Here is a 7,208-nt window from a genome sequence, read left to right as displayed (position 1 = left end):
GTTTTACTTCTTCTTTTCCAATTTGGATTCCTTTTATTTCTTTTTCTGCTCTGATTGCTGTGGCCAAAACTTCCAAAACTATGTTGAATAGTAGTGATGAGAGTGGGCACCCTTGTCTTGTCCCTGACTTTAGTGGAAATGCTTTCAAATTTTCACCATTGAGGATAATGTTTGCTGTGTGTTTGTCATATATAGCTTTTATTATGTTGAGGTATGTTCCTTCTATTCCTGCTTTCTTGAGGGCTTTTTTTTTTTTATCATAAATTGATATTGAATTTTGTCAAAGGCTTTCTCTGCATCTATTGAGATAATCATCTGGCTTTCATTTTTCAATTTGTTAATGTGGTGTATTACATTGATTGATTTGTGGATAGTGAAGAATCCTTGCATCCCTGGGATAAAGCCCACTTGGTCATGATGTATGACCTTTTTAATGTGTTGTTGGATTCTGATTGCTAGAATTTTGTTAAGGATTTTTGCATCTATGTTCATCAGTGATATTGGCCTGTAGTTTTCCTTTTATGCGGCATCTTTGTCAGGTTTTGGTATTAGGGTGATGGTGGCCTCATAGAATGAGTTTGGAAGTTTACCTTCCTCTGCAATTTTCTGGAAGAGTTGGAGTAGGATAGGTGTTAGCTCTTCTCTAAATTTTTGGTAGAATTCAGCTGTGAAGCCATCTGAACCTGGGCTTTTGTTTGCTGGAAGTTTTCTGATTACAGTTTCAATTTCCATGCTTGTGACTTAATTATTTTAAAGCCTATCTAAATTTTTTTTTTATTTTTGGATCCTCTATGTTTATCCTTGTATTATTATTATTATTTTTAATATTAATCTTATAACACATATACTTGTTTATTTTTCTGCTTGGTTATGCTATGGCCAAATATTTTGTGTGAAAATAAACTAGAAATAATTTAAGTCTAGGATAATGTCATATAATATTATATAAGTTTGCAGGATATGTATACACTTCTGGTAGATGGTAATTGACACTGATAATCTCATATCTCTTTAATAAAATCAGAATTTGAGGTTATTTTCACCTATGTTAGTCCCTCTGAAAACTTATCTATTTGTGACTCACCCGTACATCTAGGGAAGATCGCATATGGTCTGGGTATTCTCTAGGTCTGGGTAATCTCTAGCACCTCTCCAGAACTAATATCTATTTTAGTTCTGAAGTCCCTTTATTTTATTGTGTAGTTTTAGTATTCATAGTTCTTTTTTTCCACCAAAGAGTTTTTCAGCTGGAACCCTCCAACCTCCCATTGTGTATCTAAACTCAGCAGCCATTAGAGGTAGAGTCAGAGTTTACTTACATTTGTCCACTTGTTGCTCCCTTAGGCTTTCTCTGCTCCTGTGGAAATTCCTGATGTCTCATCCTGAACAATATCCCTCCCTTAGGCTCACAGCTCCCTACTCCTTAATGTACCACTAGTGTCTGTGATTCCCTCAGGCTTCCAGAGACCAATAATACCAGGAAAAATGACGAGCTTCTTTTATCACAGATGTATAAGCTGGAAACATTCTATATTCCTTAGAAAACACTATTTCCAAATTGAGCACTTTAACTATGAGCAAGAAAGCAAAGTGGTGAAAGTTAATCAAGTGACAGTGAAATACAAGTGGCCTACAGATAGGAGTAAGTCGATTATGGGGGAGGAGGGCAGATCTGGGAGGGAAAATCACTCCCAATTTCTCAGTGGAAAGAAGGGAAGAAACTGTGGGTCAAAAGTAAAAGATTGGCTTTGGATAGTTGGAGATAGAAAATTTGAATGAAGTGAAAAAATAGTGAATTTTACAGGGAAAAAATATATCATGTGATGCAATAATATTAGATGAAATGTGTTTTGTTATTTTAAATACTTTGGAAAAGAGTATTTGGATAGAGTGATGAGGAAAGAAACTTGTTTATACAAATTGAAAGAAGGAAAGAAGGTCTGCAGTTTAGTGAACAGGAGTGGCAATGTGGTCAGAAGTAGTACAATGTGTAAGAGGCAATCTAGGGGATTTGAGAATGAGAGCACAAAGATGGACAGGGAAGGGAGCAAGGGAAAAATCACGTGTATAATCCACCTCTCTTTTTCCATACACAGGGAAGAAGGAGCTTATAAGTACTGAAATGGCTTCCCTTTCATTCAGAGATCAGTAGGTCATTTAATATATTTTAAACACAGAAATGAACTAACTTGTTTATGTCTTTAAAAATTCACTGCTCTAAGGAGATTTGGTTTGAGGGGAATGACACAAAAGTGGAAAGTATTAGATGAGATAAGTGGCTAATAAAATAGTTTAGAAGAGAAATCATGACAGTGGTAAACAGCAAAAGTGAATAAGTTAAAATATTTTGGGCATCAAAACAAGAGGACATGTTAGTGGATTTGAATAACAAAGGGCAATGCATGTTGATCTCATATAAATATTTAGTGGCTTAAAAAAGATAATAAATACACAAATCATTTTAAGATTCTAAAAGTTCTCTTAGATATTAGGACCTGAATATTTTTCATGAATAAAACTTAAGGAATTGAATAATAGTGTCTGTTTTTCTTAAGCTATGAAAAGATCTGTGTTAATAAGAGAAATCTCTACTCATTAAATTAAAAGACACTTGTTCCTTGGAAGAAAAGTGATGACCAAACTAGACAGCATATCAAAAACAAGAGACATTACTTTGCCAACAAAGGTCTATCTAGTCAAAGTTGTGTTTTTTTCCAGTAGTCATATATGGAAGTGAGAGTTGGACTATAAAGGAAGCTGAGCACCAAAGAATTGATGCTTTTGAACTGTGGTGTTGGAGAAGACTCTTGAGAGTCCCTTGGACTGCAAGGAGATCCAACCAGTCCATCCTAAAGGAGATCATCCTGAGTATCCATTGGAAGGACTAATGCTGAAGCTGAAACTCCAATACTTGGGCCTCCTGATGTGAAGAACTGACTCTTTGGAAAAGACCCTGATGCTGGGAAAGATTGAAGGCAGGAGGAGAAGGGGACGACAGAGCATGAGATGGTCAGATGGCATCACCAATTCAATGGCCATGAGTTTGAGTAGGCTCCAGAAGTTGGTGATGGAAAGGGAAGCCTGACACACTGCAGTCCATGAGGTCACAAAGAGTCGGACGTGATTGAGTGACTGAACTGAACTGAACTACTCATGAAAGAGCTATTGAATCATGCAGAAAAAAGCCCAGATGATGAAATTTCAGGGGATTTGGTAATATACCTAAGATGCTATATGGCTGTTGCGACAGACAGCCTGGCAGTAAACATATAGACTAGTTAAGTAGTGATGGATTTAAATGTCTGAGGGAACTGATTTGTTGTTGTTGTTTATTTTAATACCATTGTGGCATTAGGAATAGCACATGATGTCAGGCATATGACTGAATCTTCAAACATTGACCAAGCCAGTCACATAACTGCAGCAACCATGTAGATGGGTTAGCCACTGTTCTGGGAAATCACCATCCACATGAGCAGAACCCTAAAACTGATATCCATTAAAGCTATTATTGTACTTATGGAGTATTGGGCAAACCATTCGAGTCTCTAAGCCTCCATTTACATATCTATAATATTTCTTTCTGTTCACATCACTGAGATACTTTATGGTACAAATATGATTACCATAATGTAAAAATTCAAAATTAAGGGGGACTGTGGTAAGCATTTTTATAAATAATTTAATTGTCTATACAATATTGTGGGACAAGGCTTGTTATCTTTTTCAATGAAGTACATTAAAACAATGAGCAGAGGAGCAAAACAAAAACATCAAGAGAATGAATTATGTTATTGCAATTATAGTGGACCACTGAATCACAGTCTGTGGGTGAGTTAATATCATTCTAATATCTAGGGATGATGAGACTGTGATGGTTGATATTTTTCTTGTAGTTTTCAGAGATGGCCAAAGACCATGTCCATAGATGGCAACATCAGAAAACTTGTGAATTCCAGTGACAATAAAAGGGATCGATCAACAAACTAACATAACTCTCATATCAATTATTATCAGTGGAACAAATAATGGAAATTCACTTAAATAAAACTCTTGCGTCATTGCAGGGTATTACTGTTAGTCTTTGCAACCCAATGGACTGTACCTCTGTCCATGGAATTCTCCAGGCAAGAATACTGGAGTGGTTGCCATTGCATTCTCCAAGGGATTTTCCTGACATCCTGACCCAGGGATTGAACCAGGATCTCCCACACTGCAGGCAGATTCATTACCACCTGAGTGATCATTTCAGGTTAAGTACATAAAGAAACCTTGGTAGAGAATATGAAAGAGAAACCAAATTCCATATACTCTAGACTGTAAATTGCTGCTGCTGCTAAGTCGCTTCAGTCGTGTCCGACTCTGTGTGACCCCATAGGCGACAGCCCACCAGGCTCCCCCGTCCCTGGGATTCTCCAGGCAAGAACACTGGAGTGGGTTGCCATTTCCTTCTCCAATGCCTGAAAGTGAAAAGTGAAAGTTAAGTCGCTCAGTCGCGTCCAACCCTCAGTGACCCTGTGGACTGCACCCTTCCAGGCTCCTCTGTCCATGGGATTTTCCAGGCAAGAGTACTGGAGTGGGGTGCCATTGCCTTCTCTGAGACTGTAAATTAGGTCAACCCTATTTACTCTTGGAAGATTTTGGATCTGATTCCCATTTAAACCAGTTTGAGGGCCAGTCTGTGTGCCTCTTTCAACTATGCACACTTGCTGGACAGTTCATATCTTATAGTGTTACTTGATTATTCCTGTGGGCTTTATCTATTGGTTAAAATAAATCCACTCATTCATTGCTTTAACTTTTTATGTCATACATTATAAAATGTTTCAACCTAGTATCCTTGTCAGAGAAAATGAAAGCTTTAGGATTGTGTGTTATTCCTTTTAGGAGCTCACATTTTTGTGGTAGAAAAATGGCTCTGTGGGACAGTCTCATGACAAGCTCTAATTCAAGTATTGAACAGTTGGCTTCATTCTACCTCTCTGGGATTCCTGGCTGTGAGGATGTTCAACACTTTATTTCCATCCCCTTTTGTGTGTTCTATCTGATTGGAATAGTGGGCAACTGTACAGTTCTTCACATCATCCACACTGACAAGAGTCTCCATGAGCCCATGTACTACTTCCTGGCCATGCTGTCCCTCACGGACATGGGCATGTGCATCTCCACCCTGCCCACAGTACTGAGAACCTTCTGGTTTGATGCTAAAGAGATTGAGATGAATACTTGTGAAGCCCAGATGTATTTTATTCACACTTTTTCTCTAATGGAATAAGTTGTGCTTCTAGCCATGGCTTTTGACCGCTATGTTGCCATCTGCGATCCTTTGAGGTATTCCAGCAAACTTACCCCACAACACATTGTCTACATAGGGGTCTTCATTGTAATCAGATGCTCCACTGTCCTCCCTGTTGTTCTTGTTCGTATCCCCACATTTTCTTTCTGTCACTCCCATGTTATCTCCCACTCCTTCTGCTAACATCAAGATGTCATCCTATTGGCCTGTTCTGACATCTCGTTCAATGTTTTGTATGGCTTGTTTGTTGTTGCATTTTATTGGGGTGTAGATTCTCTAGGAATCTTTTTATCTTCTGCTCTCATCCTCTGCTCCATGTTGCACACTGCATCCCAGGGAGGGAAACTCAAAGCCCACAGTACATGTGTCTCCCATATTTGTGCTGTGCTCATTCTATATGTGCCAATGATAGGGTTGTCCTTAGTGAATCGTTTTGTAAAACATTCCTCTCCCGTTATTCATATTACCATGGCAGATATTTACCTGTTAGTTCCACCAATTCTCAACCCAATTATTTATAGCATCAAGAAAAAACAGATTCGCCAAGGCTTCCTGCTGCTGCTGCTGCTGCTGCTAAGTCCCTTCAGTCATGTCTGACTCTGTGTGACCCCATACACGGCAGCCCACCAGGCTCCCCTGTCCCTGGGATTCTCCAGGCAAGAACACAGGAGTGGGTTGCCTTTTCCTTCTCCAATGCATGAAAGTGAAAAGTGAAAGTGAAGTCGCTCAGTCGTGTCCGACCATCAGCGACCCCATGGACTGCAGCCTTCCAGGCTCCTCCATCCATGGGATTTTCCAGGCAAGAGTACTGGAATGGGGTGCCATTGCCCTCTCCAAAGGCTTCTTAGGGATATTATTATCCAAAACGATCAGGTTTGCTCACACTTAGAAGACATATGATCCCCTTTCAACCTTTACATTCATTTTCTTCATCCTGAAGATAACCTGTCAGAAATTCTTAGACACATTTTGTACATATAGTTCCATGATAGTCAATAATTTCTACATGTCACCTCAAGAGAAATAAGTGTGCTTATTTCTATCATTACTTCCTTGCTTTATATCATCTCAAAATCTTTGTGTCAGGAGATTTAGTAAGAGGGAATTTATTTCATTCAGCTATTTTATGATGATATTTTCCATTTAGATTTTAAGATAAAATCAAGTTTCCATGTTAAAACTAAGATAGACAAGTTAACTATTCAAAGGAAAAAGAGATAATATAGAGTACAGTAGGTGTTGATAGCTAGGTACATTTTGTTTCCATTGAGGCAAATTAGACTTCATTCTCCATATTTTAATTCACATAATAATCAAATGAATATTTTATTTTAGAGATGTGATAAATGAAAATATTGCATTTATCTCCTTTACATCTACTCAAATGATTTTCAGAAAAAAAGCTAGACAGTAAAAAAGCTAGACATACTTTTCATCAGTGGAGAAAACTCACAAGACAAATCCAGACTTTACACAAAAGGGGCTCTCTACTCATGAAATGGGGTAGAAAAAAAGTAAAAATCCTTTGGTTAATGTACACTCCTATTAAGTCTAATACCACCTGATCTGCCTGTGTAAAAATTTGTATGCAGGTCAGGAAACAACAGTTAGAACTGGACATGGAACAAGAGACTGGTTCCAAATAGGAAAAGGAGTACATCAAGGCTGTATATTGTCACCCTGCTTATTTAACTTATATGAAGAGTACATCACGAGAAATGCTGGACTGGAAGAAACACAAGATGGAATCAAGATTGCCGGGAGAAATATCAATAACCTCAGATATGCAGATGACACCACCTTATGGCAGAAAGAGAAGAGGAACTAAAGAGCCTCATGATGAAAGTGAAAGATGAGAGTGAAAATGGTGGCCTAAAGCTCAACATTCAGAAAACTAAGATCATGGCATCAC

The 7,208-nt window shown here is 38.2% G+C and overlaps 1 pseudogene; it reads left to right on the top strand.

The window, feature by feature from the left end:
- Nucleotides 1-4,933: 4,933 nt before the first annotated feature.
- LOC104987644 overlaps nt 4,934-7,208 on the top strand; it is an 8,807-nt pseudogene continuing 6,532 nt past the window's right edge.

Source organism: Bison bison, unplaced genomic scaffold (genome assembly GCF_000754665.1).
Source record: "Bison bison bison isolate TAMUID 2011002044 unplaced genomic scaffold, Bison_UMD1.0 scf7180017846140, whole genome shotgun sequence".
In the NCBI taxonomy this organism is placed as follows: domain Eukaryota; kingdom Metazoa; phylum Chordata; class Mammalia; order Artiodactyla; family Bovidae; genus Bison; species Bison bison.
This window is presented reverse-complemented; position numbering and strand designations above follow the sequence as displayed.